This window comes from Symphalangus syndactylus, chromosome 24 (genome assembly GCF_028878055.3).
Source record: "Symphalangus syndactylus isolate Jambi chromosome 24, NHGRI_mSymSyn1-v2.1_pri, whole genome shotgun sequence".
NCBI lineage: Eukaryota > Metazoa > Chordata > Mammalia > Primates > Hylobatidae > Symphalangus > Symphalangus syndactylus.
Window position 1 is genome coordinate 57,311,826 of NC_072446.2, and position 15,185 is coordinate 57,327,010.

At 41.1% G+C, this 15,185-nt stretch overlaps 1 protein-coding gene across 1 annotated transcript in view; it reads right to left on the bottom strand.

The window, feature by feature from the left end:
* Positions 1-2,892: 2,892 nt before the first annotated feature.
* The window catches only part of DTD1 (D-aminoacyl-tRNA deacylase 1), a 178,541-nt gene continuing 166,248 nt past the window's right edge, over positions 2,893-15,185 (bottom strand). Inside the window, exon 6 of the mRNA XM_055265321.2 lies at positions 2,893-3,433. The gene's annotated coding sequence lies outside the window, so the exon portion shown is untranslated. The remainder of the gene's footprint in view (positions 3,434-15,185) is intronic.

Here is a 15,185-nt window from a genome sequence, read left to right on the forward strand (position 1 = left end):
CTGCAGAAGTCAGACTCCCCTCAAAACAGGGAAACAGGGCTTTCCCTCTTCTTTTTTTTTTTTTTTTTTTTTTGACAGAGTCTTGCTCTGTCGCCCAGGCTGGAGTGCAGTGGCGTGATCTCGGCTCACTGCAAGCTCCGCCTCCTGGGTTCACCCCATTCTCCTGCCTCAGCCTCCCGAGTAGCTGGGACTATAGGCACCCGCCACCACGCCCGGCTAATTTTTTGTATTTTTAGTAGAGATGGGGTTTCACCGTGTTAGCCAGGATGGTCTTGATCTCCTGACCTCGTGATCCGCCCACCTCGGCCTCCCAAAGTGCTGGGATTACAGGTGTGAGCCACCACGCCCGGCCTCCCTCTTCTTTTCTGATGCAGCCAGTGGTTGGCTCTACTTTTGATATTAGTCCATGTCTTCTGAGATGAGGGTCTTTAACTCTATTTTTAAAGGACCTGAATCAATAATGAACAACAAATTAAGAATTCTTAAAGTGCCTGGCTGAAAAATGGCAGAAAATCTGACAAACCAGAGACAGAAAAGACTGCCTCTCTGGCTTTGGAGTTACTCAAATGATACCATATCAAAGGAAACAGGGTGTTTGCAGAACTATTTGTTCCTTACGATCAAATCAATGAAATGCCAAATTGTCCATATATATGCCAGCTGGCACCCATCTGAGCCACGACACTGCTTGGTAGAGAAAATGCCCTCCCTGGGACCACTAACCATGAGGTGCTGCTACGGACATCCAGCCCCTAAAGATGCCTTTATTTGGTCTATGTTTTGTGTAGCCACAAGAGCTTGGTCTCCTATAAAGTAAACCACGAAAGGCAAGATTAAATGGGTCCTGCTATGCAGTGTTATCGCACAGCACTCTGTTTAAAGTCCTGGGTCTGTGATCTGCCAAGGCTTCTCAGAAAAGCCATACATGGTACGATTCTCCTCTCCCATCCTCATTCAAATGATGTTTTAACGGACAATAAACAGTATGCTTTATAAATAAGCAGAAAGAAGGAGGCAGGGATGTTGGGAGAGATGTAAAGACTGAGAGATTTATTCTCTGCAAGAATGCCACCCAAAATCTAATTTTAGCCATTAGTTTCAAAGCAACCAGGAAACGACCTTCAGGAGAGTAGATGGGGGTGGAAATTAACCACCTTTTTGAGGCAGCTGCAGATATTATGGGGTTTCTTCTTGAGCTTTCATTTTTCTATATAACCTGGCCCTGTGGTTAGATCTGACCCTCTTAGGCCAGACTTTGGTGTATTCACTGCTATTTCTCTGATCCCAGGAGTTGAAAGTGATTTTCAGGATGATGGGAAAGTTCTCTTCAATCCAAAATGTTTACAAAAGTAGTAAACGCTTTCTTTTACAATGTTCCTGCGTACTGTGAGGAAGATGTTTTAATTAATCAAAGATCCCCCCTCACACACATAGGCTCAGAATTTCTGCTCAAACGCCAAAAGCTCCCAACATCACCTTCCACTTTTGAATCATGTTGTTAGAATGCCAGAATCTACATTGATGTAACTTACACCCATTGCTCCTATTTTTGTTCCTGACCCAGCTTCTCTTCCACATCTTTCAAACATTTAGAGTTCCCCTCCCAGATGAAACAGCCCCACCTCCTTCAGCTCTTCCTTTATGGTTTCAGATCCTTCAGCAACTTGACCACATGGTGCTCAGTCTCTGGTATGTCTCTGTCCCTTTAGAATGGGAGCCAGGAACTGGGCTGTGACCAACGAAGGCCTTTAGCGTTTTACTACCATCCAAATGTCATGATCCTTAGATCGTATCTCTATGCAATCTCGTTACTCCTTACTACAAGGACAGGCTGCAACTGTTCAATAAGCATTAATTGGTGGCAATAAAATGCTGTGGTGGAGAAACATGACAGTTATCCAGCAAGCCAAACCCTACAACTGAGTTTATTGACATGTAGGTTCAAGTAGCTTTAAAGTGAATTTGAATTCACTCTGTAAAACCCTGCTTAGATAACTCAAACAGCAGAGCTTCTGGGACCTCACTGCCCACACAGCTTAGGGAGCTGGCCAGGGTCTGCATCTGGGATGTAATGACTTCAAATCTAGAGGTTTAAACCACTGTGAATTATACTGGACCATCTGAATTGGTTTAGAACAAAGCAGTCTGGCAGACCCTTTTCCAACTTTATATTCCAAGAGATGTGTTTTGAGCTTTTTTGTTTTCCACATTTTCTGATTTATTATCATTTGAAGTAGATGACTGGGTCAGACTAGATGGATTCAGAAGTTATTATAAAGGTCACGGAAGACAGAGTTTCAGTATTATAAAAATCACAAATAAGGATGTCTCTTCTATATACAAAAATATTTTCCAGAGAGCATACATGTGAGCATTATTAGATATATAAATAAAGCTATTAAATCATGTGTCAGAAAATGACTACTCTGAGTGTGCCACCAGTAGACTGAAATTGAACTGAGAAACTACTTTGGCAGAATGTGAGTGCTGGGTGTGGTGACTTGGATACATGGACAACCATGTAGCTACTGGATAAAGAGTATCTGCACCACCCACCATGCTGAGGCCTTCCTCCACCTCCCAAAGGTGGATACACCAGATGTGGCTCCACACTTGGTCTCAGAACAGTGTGGCCATTCTGAAACCGGACTCTCTTCCGACCGACACTCCCTTTTCCTGACATCTTACTTCCAAGTACCATGTCATCAATTGTAAACTGGATAGACAGGCTCCCACCTGGACTCAGGAGCCTGTGTGGGCCAGTTAGAGAAGGCCCTCTTGCGAGAGGCTTATTTGAAAAGAAGTGTAGATATGCATAGAGAGAGGTCAGACACATTGCATTTCTATGGACATCATCGTTATGCAGAAACAGAGCAGAATTTGATAATAAAGTGGTTTGTTGAATTTAGGATTTTATTATTATTTATTTTTAGAAAAAAAGAGAAAATTTACAAGATGCAAAGGTCTCACACAATACATTATCACTGATGATTGCTCTCTTGACACTTCCACATGGGCCCTGGCAATAAAAAGAACATGGACAGTGTGAGTGTAGTGGAGAACTCCCGCCATGGACACGCAGAATACACCACAGTGGACTTGATGACAAATGATGCTGGGCCAGCCTGTTCCAAAAGCAAGCCAAGATGTGGTAGAAACCAACAAAGCCTTTCTGTGGGGGAGGCACGAGCGCACACCTTCTACCACGTGCGCACCCACCCCCTGGCCCACCGGCAGTGCCCACTGCATCACTCCACCACAGCAACAACAGAAAACGATAAAACGGTCCTTTGGTGTTTTTTGCAGAGCTATTCAGGTTCCCAACTTCTTATTTCTGTCTTCCTCTTCATGTTTCAGTTCCAAATTCTTAAAGTAGTGTAGGTGCTTAGCATCTTGAATTTTTCAGGATCCAGTTCTGCCCAATGATAACACACTAAAAAGACCAAAGAAGACATGTTATTAAGAAGGATTCCAATATTTGCCTTCAGATTCTATTAGCATAGGCATAGAAGAGTAACTAAGCAGCTGAAGATATGTTTTCAAGCTCATACAGTGACACCAGCATCAGTGTATCACTTCAATGAAAAACCTGCCATGTATAAACCCAAATACCTTCTCCTCAAAGAGTCTCCAGTTCATTACAACTCCATTCTTAGAGCAAAAGACACCAAGCCAAATATCTGAACACACTTCTAAATGGCTTTTGCATCAAAGAGAAGTCACCACGCAAAATACAAAATACTTTGAAGTAAATGAAAACACAACATATCATAATTTGTTATATTCACCTAAGGCAGGGCTTAGAGGGAAATTCACAGCATTAAATGCTTATATTAGAAAAGAAAAAAGTTATCAAATCAATAATCTGGGTTTCTACCTTAAGAAATTGAAGAATAAAAGCAAAGTAAATCCAAAACAAGCAGAGAAGGAAGAGAATAATAAGGAGCAGAAACTGATGACATTTCAAACAGAAAAAGGCAAGAGAGAAAAAATAAAAATAAAAAGATCAATAAAATAGATAAGTCTCTGGTCAGACTTACCCAGAAAAGAGAGAAGACACAAATTATCAATATCAGGAACCAAAGAGGCAACATCAGTACAGACATTACAGACATTAAAAAGATAAAAGCAATATATCACAAGCAACTTTCGACTCACAAATTAGACAACATAGACGAAATGAACAAATTCCTAGAAAAGAGATACAAAAGCATGATTTCCAAATCCTTTTAACAATGAGGGAGGTAGAGGGATGGGAGCTTAAGGAAATGCAGGGACAAGGAATAAACTAAATGCTTAGTCTTGCAACATTTTAAATACTACTCAAAGGATGCCTGGCTGTTTGGTACAGAAGTCCAAGTGTCTCAGGGTTTACTTTTGTAATTCTGAGGCTATAACAAAAACCAGCTAGTCCACGCCTATGTCCTGAATGGTATTGCCTAGGTTTTCTTGTAGGATTTTAATGGCTTTAGGTCTAACATTTAAGTCTTTAATCCATCTTGAATTAATTTTTGTATCAGGTGTAAGGAAGGGATCCAGTTTCAGCTTTCTACATATGGCTAGCCAGTTTTCCCAGCACCATTTATTAAATAGGGAATCCTTTCCCCATTTCTTGCTTTTGTCAGGTTTGTCAAAGATCAGATAGTTGTAGATATGCGGCATCATTTCTGAGGGCTCTGTTCTGTTCCATTGATCTATGTCTCTGTTGTGGTACCAGTACCATGCTGTTTTGGTTACTGTAGCCTTGTAGTATAGTTTGAAGTCAGGTAGCGTGATGCCTCCAGCTTTGTTCTTTTGGCTTAGGATTGACTTGGCAGTGAGGGCTCTTTTTTGGTTCCATATGAACTTTAAAGTAGTCTTTTCCGATTCTGTGAAGAAAGTCACTGGTAGCTTGATGGGGATGGCATTGAATCTATAAATTACCTTGGGCAGTATGGCCATTTTCACGATATTGATTCTTCCAACCCATGAGCATGGAATGTTCTTCCATTTGTTTGTATCCTCTTTTATTTCATTGAGCAGTGGTTTGTAGTTCTCCTTGAAGAGGTCCTTCACATTCTCTAAAACACCAAAAGCAATGGCAACAAAAGCCAAAATTGACAAATGGGATCTAATTAAACTAAAGAGCTTCTGCACAGCAAAAGAAACTACCATCAAAGTGAACAGGCAACCTACAGAATGGGAGAAAATTTTTGCAACCTACTCATCTGACAAAGGGCTAATATCCAGAATCTACAATGAACTCAAACAAATTTACAAGAAAAAAACAAACAACCCCATCAAAAAGTGGGCAAAGGACATGAAAGACACTTCTCAAAAGAAGACATTTATGCAGCCAAAAGACACCAAAAGACACATGAAAAAATGCTTATCATCACTGGCCATCAGAGAAATGCAAATCAAAACCACAGTGAGATACCATCTCACACCAGTTAGAATGGCCATCATTAAAAAGTCAGGAAACAACAGGTGCTGGAGAGGATGTGGACAAATAGGAACACTTTTACACTGTTGGTGGGACTGTAAACTAGTTCAACCATTGTGGAAGTCAGTGTGGCGATTCCTCAGGGATCTAGAACTAGAAATACCATTTGACCCAGCCATCCCATTACTGGGTATATACCCAAAGGACTATAAATCATGCTGCTATAAAGACACATGCACACGTATGTTTATTGCGGCACTATTCACAATAGCAAAGACTTGGAACCAACCCAAATGTCCAACAACGATAGACTAGATTAAGAAAATGTGGCACATATACACCATGGAATACTATGCAGCCATAAAAAATGATGAGTTCATGTCCTTTGTAGGGACATGGATGAAACTGGAAAACATCATTCTCAGTAAACTATCACAAGGACAAAAAACCAAACACCACATGTTCTCACTCATAGGTGGGAATTGAACAATGAGAACTCATGGACACATAAAAAATGATGAGTTCATGTCCTTTGTAGGGACATGGATGAAACTGGAAAACATCATTCTCAGTAAACTATCACAAGGACAAAAAACCAAACACCACATGTTCTCACTCATAGGTGGGAATTGAACAATGAGAACTCATGGACACAGGAAGGGGAACATCACACTCCGGGGACTGTTGTGGAGTGGGGGGAGGGGGGAGGGACAGCATTAGGAGATATACCTAATGCTAAATGACGAGTTAATGGGTGCAGCAAAACAACATGGCACATAGATACATATGTAACAAACCTGCACATTGTGCACATGTACCCTAAAACCTAAAGTATAATAATAAAAAATAAAATAATAATAATAAAATAAAAATAAAATAAAATAAAATAAATGCTGGTATATCCAGTGCATTGTTGGCATCACGGGACCAGAAGGCAGTGACCCCTCTGGACCCAGCTCTTTCACTAAAAAAAAAAAAAAAAAAAAATTAAAATTTGAGACAGTTAAATTACATTTTCTAATTGAATCTTCACATCATGATTTATGCTATATTAAAAATCCAGTTTACTGAAAAAAAAAAAGAAAACCAGCTAGTATTGCCGAGATCTATGATGCATGCATTTGTCATCCAAAAGTTAAACTAAACTAAATCTAAAGCCTAACAGAGGAGTTTCTATTCCCTCAGATCTAGACTCTAAATGGATAGACTTTAGTAAAAGCAAAAGATTTCAGTAAGAGTCAATATGCCATGGCAGTGCCACCTCCATGGATGTGCTTCCTGATACACTCAGCGCAGGCCACCTTCTTAAGAAAGGGTTGTATCACAAGCAGATGCTTCCATAGACTAACTGCCCTCATTCCCCTGCCCAGCTGGATAGCGAAGTCCCTGTGCACACACGAGAAAGGCAAGCTGGAACCACAGCTAGTCCATGCTCTGCGGCTCTGTCTGCCACCATATCCCCAAAGCCTACCCTCATACACCCAAACCCACCTGTAAAAGTCCTGCACACCTTCCTAAGAGCTTTCTAAAAGACAACCAGTGGGTGGAGAATAGACAACATCATTCCTGGGGACCATATTACTTTCAGTTTTTAGCTATTAGAAACAACCCATTTGTTCTTATATTGTGTGGATGATGTTAACCCAAATTACGGACCTGCAGACTATTCATACTTGTTTCCCTACCTTCAATACCAATAACTGAAATTCTGGAGTTGTTCCCCACATTGACCTTTGAGAAACTCCATCTTCTTGGCACAGATTAAAATCTTTGCTTTTGAACTTAAGATGAGCTTTGGAATCCTGGTTGAATGTATTTTTCTTTTACATTTACTTCAATTCAATATTCTACAATATTCTACATTTTTAATGCATTGGGATCATAAATTTAGTCTTCAAATATTTGATGTGCAGATGGAAATTATAAAGCTCACAGTAAAAGAATGACTTAGAGAAATGTTAAAGATATTCTGTTAAATGATAAAAAAACAGGTGACACTATATATATACAGTATGTCTCCAACTTTGTAAGTTAGAGAAACAGATGTAGAATTACCTGTTTAGAAAAACTATTCCAAAGCATTATGTTAATAATAATTATTGGAGGTGGAGCCAAGATGGCTGAATAGGAACAGCTCCAGTCTACAGCTCCCAGCGTGAGTGACGCAGAAGACGAATGATTTCTGCATTTCCAACTCAGGTACAGGGTTCATCTCACTGGGGATTGTTGGACAGTGGATGCAGGACAGTAGATGCAGCACACCAAGTGTGAGCCAAAGCAGGGCGAGGCATCGCCTCCCCCGGGAAGCGCAAGGGGTCAGGGAATTCCCTTTCCTAGCCAAGGAAAGGGGTGACAGACAGCACCTGGAAAATCAGGTCACTCCCACCCTAATAATGCGCTTTTCCAATGGTCTTAACAAATGGCACACCAGGAGATTACATCCCACGCCTGGCTCGGAGGGTCCTACGCCCACAGAGCCTTGCTCATTGCTAGCACAGCAGTCTGAGATCAAATTGCAAAGTGGCAGCGAGGCTGGGGGAGGGGTGCCCACCATTGTCGAGGCTTGAGTAGGTAAACAAAGTGGCCAGGAAGATCGAACTGGGTGGAGCCCACCGTAGCTCAAGGAAGCCTGCCTGCCTCTGTAGACTCCACTTCTGGGGGCAGGGCATAACCAAACAAAAGGCAGCAGAAACCTCTGCAGACTTAAATGTCCCTGTCTGACAGCTTTGAAGAGAGTAGTGGTTCTCCCAGCATGCAGCTTGAGATCTGAGAACAGACAGACTGCCTCCTCAAGTGGGTCCCTGACCCCCAAGTAGCCTAACTGGGAGGCACCCCCCAGTAGGGGCAGACTGACACCTCACACAGCCGGGTACTCCCCTGAGACAAAACTTCCAGAGGAACGATCAGGCAGAAACATTTACTGTTCACCAATATCCGCTGTTCTGCACCCTCCGCTGCTGATACTCAGGCAGACAGGGTCTGGAGTGGACCTCCAGCAAACTCCAACAGACCTGCAGCTGAGGGTCCTGACTGTTAAAAGGAAAACTAACAAACAGAAAGGACATCCACACCAAAACCCAATCTATACATCACCATCATCAAAGACCAAAGGTAGATAAAACCATAAAGATGGGGAAAACACAGAGCAGAAAAACTTAAAATTCTAAAAATCAGAGCACCTCTTCTCCTCCAAAGGAATGCAGCTCCTCACCAGCAATGGAACAAACCTGGACAGAGGATGACTTTGACGAGCTGAGAGAAGAAGGCTTAAAATGATCAAACTACTCTGAGCTAAAGGAGAAAGTTCGAACCCATGGCAAAGAAGATAAAACTCTTGAAAAAAGATTAGACGAATGGCTAACTAGAATAACCAATGCAGAGAAGTCCTTAAAGGACCTGATGGAGCTGAAAACCATGGCACGAGAACTATGTGACAAATGAATAAGCCTGAGTAGCCAATTCGATCAACTGGAAGAAAGGGTATCAGTGATGGAGGATCAAATGAATGAAATCAAGCGAGAAGAGCAGTTTAGAGAAAAAAGAATAAAAAGAAATGAACAAAGCCTCCAAGAAATATGGGACTATGTGAAAAGACCAAATCTACGTCTGATTGGTGTACCTGAAAGTGACAGGGAGAATGGAACCAACTTGGAAAACACTCTGCAGGATATTATCCAGGAGAACTTCCCCAATCTAGCAAGGCAGGCCAACGTTACGATACTCCTCGAGAAGAGCAACTCCAAGACACATAATTCTCAGATTCAACAAAGTTGAAATGAAGGAAAAAACGTTAAGGGCAGCCAGAGAGAAAGGTCGGGTTACCCACAAAGGGAAGCCCATCAGACTAACAGCGGATCTCTCAGCAGAAACTCTACAAGCCAGAAGAGAGTGGGGGCCAATATTCAACATTCTTAAAGAAAGAATTTTCAACTCAGAATTTCATATCCAGCCAAACTAAGCTTCATAAGTGAAGGAGAAATAAAATACTTCACAGACAAGCAAATGCTGAGAGATTTGGTCACCACCAGGCCTGCCCTATAAGAGCTCCTGAAGGAAGCACTAAACACAGAAAGGAAAAGCCGGTACCAGCCACTGCAAAATCATGCCAAATTGTAAAGACCATCGAGGCTAGGAAGAAACTGCATCAACTAATGAGCAAAATAACCAGCTAACATCATAATGACAGGATCAAATTCACACATAACAATATTAACCTTAAATGTAAATGGGCTAAATGCTCCAATTAAAAGACACAGACTGGTAGATTGGATAAAGAGTCAAGAACCATCAGTGTGCTGTACTCAGGAGGCCCATCTCACGTGCAGAGACACACACAGGGTCAAAATAAAAAGATGGAGGAGGATCTATCAAGCAAATGGAAAACAAAAAAAGGCAGGGGTTGCAATCCTAGTCTCTGATAAAACAGACTTTAAACCAACAAACATCAAAAGAGACAAAGAAGGCCATTACATAATGGTAAAGAGATTATTTCACAAGAAGAGCTAATTACCCTAAATATATATGCACCCAATACAGGAACACCCAGATTCATAGAGCAAGTCCTTAGAGACCTACAAAGAGACTTAGACTCCCACACAATAATAATGCGAGACTTTAACACCCCACCGTCAACATTAGACAGATAAACAAGACAGAAAGTCAACAAGGATATCCAGGAATTGAACTCAGCTCTACACCAAACAGACCTAATAGACATCTACAGAACTCTCCACCCCAAATCAACAGAATATACATTCGTTTCAGCACCACACCACACCTATTCCAAAACTGATCACATAGTTGGAAGTAAAGCACTCCTCAGGAAATGTAAAAGAACACAAATTATAACAAACTGTCTCTCAGACCACAGTGCAATCAAACTAGAACTCAGGATTAAGAAACTCACTCAAAACCGCTCAACTACATGGAAACTGAACAACCTGCTCCTGAATGACTACTGGGTACATAACGAAATGAAGACAGAAATAAAGATGTTCTTTGAAACCAACGAGAACAAAGACACAACATACCAGAATCTCTGGGACACATTCAAAGCAGTGTGTAGAGGGAAATTTATAGCACTAAATGCCCACAAGAGAAAGCAGGAAAGATCTAAAACTGACACCCTAACATCACAATTAAAAGAACTAGAGAAGCAAGAGCAAACACATTCAAATGCTAGCAGAAGGCAAGAAATAACTAAGATCACAGCAGAACTGAAGGACATAGAGACACAAAAAACCCTTCAAAAAAATCAATGAATCCAGGAGCTGGTTTTTTTAAAAGATCAACAAAATTGATAGACCGCTAGCAAGACTAATAAAGAAGAAAAGAGAGAAGAATCAAATAGACACAATAAAAAATGATAAAGGGGATATCACCACTGATCACTCAGAAATAAAAACTATCATCAGAGAATACTATACACACCTCTATGCAAATGAACTAGAAAATCTAGAAAAAAATGGATAAATTCCTCGACACATACACCCTCCCAAGGCTAAACCAGGAGGAAGTTCAATCTCTGAATAGACCAATAACAGGTTCTGAAATTGAGGCAATAATTAATAGCTTACCAACCAAAAAAAGTCCAGGACCAGATGGATTCACAGCCGAATTCTACCAGAGGTACAAGGAGGAGCTGGTACCATTCCTTCTGAAACTATTCCAATCAATAGAAAAAGAGGGAATCCTCCCTAACTCATTTTATGAGGCCAGCATCATCCTGATACCAAAGCCGGGCAGAGACAAAACCAAAAAAGAGAATTTTAGACCAATATCCCTGATGAAAATCGATGCAAAAATCCTCAATAAAATATTGGCAAATCAAATCCAGCAGCACATCAAAAAACTTATCCACCATGATCAAGTGGGCTTCATCCCTGGGACGCAAGGCTGGTTCAACAAACGCAAATCAATAAACGTAATCCAGCATATAAACAGAAACAAAGACAAAAACCACATGATTATCTCAGTAGATGCAGAAAAGGCCTTTGACAAAATTCAACAGCGCTTCATGCTAAAAACTCTCAATAAATTAGGTACTGATGGGATGTATCTCAAAATAATAAGAGCTATCTATGAGAAACCCACAGCCAATACCGTATTGAATGGGCGAAAACTGGAAGCATTCCCTTTGAAAACTGGCACAAGACAGGGATGCCCTCTCTCACCACTCCTATTCAACATAGTATTGGAAGTTCTGGCCAGGGCAATCAGGCAGGAGAAGGAAATAAAGGGTATTCAATTAGGAAAACAGGAAGTCAAATTGTCTCTGTTTGCAGATGACATGAATTGTATACCTAGAAAACCCCATCATCTCAGCCAAAATCTCCTTAAGCTGGTAAGCAACTTCAGCAAAGTCTCAGGATACAAAATCAATGTACAAAAATCACAAGCATTCTTATACACCAATAACAGACAAACAGAGAGCCAAATCATGAGTGAACTCCCATTCACAATTGCTTCAAAGGGAATAAAATACCTAGGAATCCAACTTACAAGGGATGTGAAGGACCTCTTCAAGGAGAACTACAAACCACTGCTCAATGAAGTAAAAGAGGATACAAACAAATGGAAGAACATTCCATGCTCATGGGTAGGAAGAATCAATATCATGAAAATGGCCATACTGCCCAAGGTAATTTATAGATGCAATGCCACCCCCATCAAGCTACCAATGACTTTCTTCACAGAATTGGAAAAAACTACTTTAAAGTTCATATGGAACCAAAAAAAGAGCCCGCATTGCCAAGTCAATCCTAAGCCAAAAGAACAAAGCTGGAGGCATCACGCTACCTGACTTCAAACTATACAAGGCTACAGTAACCAAAACAGCATGGTACTGATACCAAAACAGAGATATAGACCAATGGAACAGGAGAGAGCCCTCAGAAATAATACCACACATCTACAACTATCTGATCTTTGACACACCCGATAAAGACAAGCAATGGGGAAAGGATTCCCTATTTAATAAATGGTGCTGGGAAAACTGGCTAGCCATATGTAGAAAGCTGAAACTGGATCCCTTCCTTACACCTTATACAAAAATTAATTCAAGATGGATTAAAGACTGAAATGTCAGACCTAAAACCATAAAAACCCTAGAAGAAAACCTAGGCAATACCATTCAGGACATAGGCGTGGGCAAGGACTTCATGTCTAAAACACCAAAAGCAATGGCAACAAAAGCCAAAATTGACAAATGGGATCTAATTAAACTAAAGAGCTTCTGCACAGCAAAAGAAACTACCATCAGAATGAACAGGCAACCTACAGAGTGGGAGAAAAATTTTGCAATCTACTCATCTGACAAAGGGCTAATATCCAGAATCTACAATGAACTTAAACAAATTTACAAGAAAAAAACAAACAACCCCATCAAAAAGTGGGCTAAGGATATAAACAGACACTTCTCAAAAGAAGACATTTATGCAGCCAAAAGACACCAAAAGACACATGAAAAAATGCTCATCATCACTGGCCATCAGAGAAATGCAAATCAAAACCACAGTGAGAATGAGATACCATCTCACACCAGTTAGAATGGAGATCATTAGAAAGTCAGGAAAAAACAGGTGCTGGAGAGGATGTGGACAAATAGGAACACTTTTACACTGTTGGTGGGACTGTAAACTAGTTCAACCATTGTGGAAGTCAGTGTGGCGATTCCTCAGGGATCTAGAACTAGAAATACCATTTGACCTGGCCATCCCATTACTGGGTATATACCCAAAGGATTATAAAACATGCTGCTATAAAGACACATGCACACGTATGTTTATTGCGGCACTATTCACAATAGCAAAGACTTGGAACCAACCCAAATGTCCAACAATGATAGACTGGATTAAGAAAATGTGGCACATATACACCATGGAATACTATGCAGCCATAAAAAATGATGAGTTCATGTCCTTTGTAGGGACATGGATGAAGCTGGAAACCATCATTCTCAGCAAACTATCGCAAGGACAAAAAACCAAACACTGCATGTTCTCACTCATAGGTGGGAATTGAACAATGAGAACACATGGACACAGGAAGGGGAACATCACACTCCAGGGCCTGTTGTGGGGTTGGGGGAGGGGGGAGGGATAGCATTAGGAGATATACCTAATGTTAAATGACGAGTTAATGGGTGCAGCACACCAACATGGCACATGGATACATATGTAACAAACCTGCACGTTGTGCACATGTACCCTAAAACTTAAAGTATAATAAAAAAAAATAATAATAATAATCACAGAATGATAAGGTGGCAGATGACTTTTATTTTCTTCTTCGGGTATTTTGGCATTTTTGATATTTTCTATGAGTAAGCATTAACTTTGTAACAAAAAAATGGCTTTCAAAAGAAATTTTATATGAGAAAGATGATTTAGGAATTTCTATTCCCTACTAAGAGAAACACAGAACTGGAAGGGATCCTGAGAAGTTTTGGCCAATGGGTTCTTAAAGTTTTTAGGTAAACTTCCTAGGCATAAGAACATTATAAAGCATCTAACCTGAAGGACAAACCATTAGGTATGCCTTTAGAATTAACTGTGCTACTACTGGGAACACTAGTGGGCTGGCCTGATCATAAGATCAATGTCAGTATCATGAGTGATTTGTAAACTACACGCAAGGGATTTTTGGCCAGCAGTGGACACTGTTCCAGCTGAAAGCCACCACCCACTACAATACATGGATTGGTCAATAGACATTGCTCTCTATTTCTAGTCTCACTTGCTAAAAATGTCTCTTCCTATTTTCTTGAACTATAGAATAACCCAGGAGCCAGGTTACTGGCCACCAACCGGGAGTAGCTGGAGACCATGCAGCTCACATAGCTGGAGGCTTGAATGAGGAAGGTGGGAGTGAGCTATCTGTGAGGTCCATCTGCCAAATTAGAAGTGCTGAGCAGAAGTCCTGTTCAAGCTAAACACATGGTTCTCCAGAAAAGGGTGGACCATTGAGGCTTGAAATTCAGAAACCCTGGATAAGGGGTAATGTGCCTCCCTCTAAGAGCTACTGAAGGGATGATGTCTATTTCCAAATGCATGTGCATCACATGAGCTACTGAGGACAGACATGACCCGGAGGCTGGGGACACCTGACAGGCAGTAGTAAGAGGTGCCTGTAACTTAGCACCACAATTTCATAGTCTTATGAAAGAAGCTAGGGGAACCGCCAGTTTCCTCCACCTGCTGTAGTAGTTCTCTTTTACTGCCGTCAACCACCAGGGACAGTAAGGAGCATCTCCAGTGAGGCCAGCCCAGGTCCAGAAGAAAGGAAACCCTTCACAGCCCACGTAAGCACTGAATCCCTCAAAGACACTGACTTCCAACTGACCTGCTTCTGGCTTCAGGCCATTTAAGCAACCACAGGATGCAAGTGCTAGACTTAGAACACACACATGCCACAGATCTGTTCTCCAAATCACTGTTAAAAGGACCAAGATTTTTTTTCTTTACCTATTTATTTCAGGTCTTAGCTGGTAATCGCATCAGAATTCATTTACCTAGAAAGGTAAGGCTGTTCTACGCAAAAACGCGAGAGATGCTGGGAAGTTATCAATGCAGGCTTCACTCTGACCTTCTAGCACTGTTAGATTCCAGCAAGCTCCCTCCACTGAAGTGTCAAAAGATCCCAAGAATCAGAATCTCTTCCTTTGCTTGAGAGCTGATGGTCCTGACTTCACAGATAGAACATGAAAAGAATGATTTCCTAATTACGAATGGAAAGCTTAATGCAACGCAATAAAACAAGC